Below are 1,806 nucleotides of genomic sequence, written 5' to 3'. Positions count from 1 at the left end.
GGACACTGAAGGTGGCTGAGTCAGCACATAGGAGGCCCCAGAACCTGCAAGGACAGGAAAGAGGACATTGGTCAGAGGCAGGTGCCTCTCTCCACAAGGGGATGCTGGCCCCTCAAGCAGCTTCAGGATGAGCTCAGGGCAGGCCTGGCCTGAGACATTGTGGGGCCTCAGTCACAGGGAGGAGTCCCTGGGAAGTCTCACCTGTGTAGACAGTCAGGAGTGAGAAGAGCAGAGAAATCCAGGCCATGGTCAAAGTTCCTCCCACAGCTCAGTGTCCTGAGGCTCCCCAGCTGGTGCTGGGCTCCCCCAGGGCTCTCTTAAAACCAGCCCAGGCCCTGCAGGGAGGAGGCCCCACATGCAAATCTGCTCCTGCTCTGGATCCCTGAAGGAGGGGCCTCAGGGGAGGACTGACTGAGCCTGTGGGCTCCTGGGGCAGAGGGGGCAGGGCCCTCTTCTGTCTGGGGAGGGTCATCATGGCCCTGAGGTCATTTCCTCCTCTGAGACTCTGGGATTCTGGGAGTCAGGCTCATTCCTCCCCAGGCTCTGTGTCTGATGCTCCAGGACCTTGTCAATGTCACTGAACTGCTTTCTCCTCCTGGACCTTCCCTGTGCACTGGGGCCTTCTCCCCGTGGGCCATCCCTCCACCATGCTGTCCCCTCCTCCCCTTGGTGAGTTCCCCCAGGCCCTGCTTGGGGACATCCAGGCTTCATTCCCCTCCAGCTGTGCCTGTGACTCTGGAGGCTTCAGAGACACCCTGGGATGGTGACTTCTCTTCCCCATCACTGTGAGCCCCTTTCAGGGGTTATCTTCTCCTATTAGAATGTAAGCTCCAGGAGCGCAGGGACTCCCTTTCCATTGGTTTAAATTGGAATCCCCAGCACTTAGCACAGGCCTGATACACAGGAAGGGATTAAGAAATGCTTGTTGCCTTGCCCTGCCCCCAATCCAGAGCTTCCTCAAGACCATCCAAAGGAACAATCATAACAGAAAGTGGGCCCAGCTTCTGCCCCCAAATCCCCAGGGCTCCTGCTCCTCAGGCCTCCTAAGAGGCTGTTGAGGAAGAAAGCCAGGCACATCCTCACTGTGGGCCTCACTTCCCCATTGGTGAAATGAGGTGGATTGGACCAGGGGATCTCTCAGCTCCCTTCCAGCTCTGGCCTTCAATGATGGAGTCCAAAGGGCCTGTTTTCATCTGGAATTCTAAGCAGATTCTCCAAACCTTGAGGACCATAGGGAGCCAAAGGTAGGGATAAAGTTTAAGAAAATTAAATTTTTTATTTATTTTTTAATGTTTATTTAATATTTAATAAAAAAGGAGATTGGCAGGTGAGCACTTTGTCAGGATTCAGGGTTTCCTCTTATACCATTTTATCCTTGTGTTTCTGGGTATGATGCTTCAGGCCAGATAAGGAATGGGAGTTCTCTCGGGGCCCGCAGAACCCCACCATCAGAGTCGGGCAGACCACCCAGACCCCAGACCTGGGACACATGCTGAGCCTCAGAGGACTTGGGGACATCCTCCCAGCCTCAGATCTTTCTGGGGCTCAGCTCCCCTTGAGATCATCCCCCCTGAGCCGGGCATCCTTTTTCTTTCCATCCTGAAAAAGCAAAGGACTGAGATTTATGTTGATGGAGAAGGAACTCCCCAGGGAGGTCATCACAGATCTTGGAAGTAAGTGTGGATTTTGGCCAGCTTTGATCTTTGACTGAGAAGGAAAAAAGAGAGAAAGAAAGAACCTGATTTGCCTCCTCTCTCATGTCAGAGCTCATCCTCCCTTCCAGCCTGAGCCGGGATCCTCTCCCTG

The 1,806-nt window shown here is 54.1% G+C and overlaps 1 long non-coding RNA gene across 1 annotated transcript; it reads right to left on the bottom strand.

Moving 5' to 3' along the window:
* LOC114040532 lies at positions 1-313 on the bottom strand. Its single transcript, XR_003568787.1, has 2 exons — positions 202-313; positions 1-44 (listed from the first exon to the last, which is right to left on the bottom strand). It is a non-coding gene; the product is annotated as an uncharacterized LOC114040532 (long non-coding RNA).
* Between the last annotated feature and the right edge of the window lie 1,493 nt (positions 314-1,806).

The sequence above is a fragment of the Vombatus ursinus genome, unplaced genomic scaffold, assembly GCF_900497805.2.
Source record: "Vombatus ursinus unplaced genomic scaffold, bare-nosed wombat genome assembly UNPS02013382.1, whole genome shotgun sequence".
Lineage (NCBI taxonomy): Eukaryota > Metazoa > Chordata > Mammalia > Diprotodontia > Vombatidae > Vombatus > Vombatus ursinus.
This window is presented reverse-complemented; position numbering and strand designations above follow the sequence as displayed.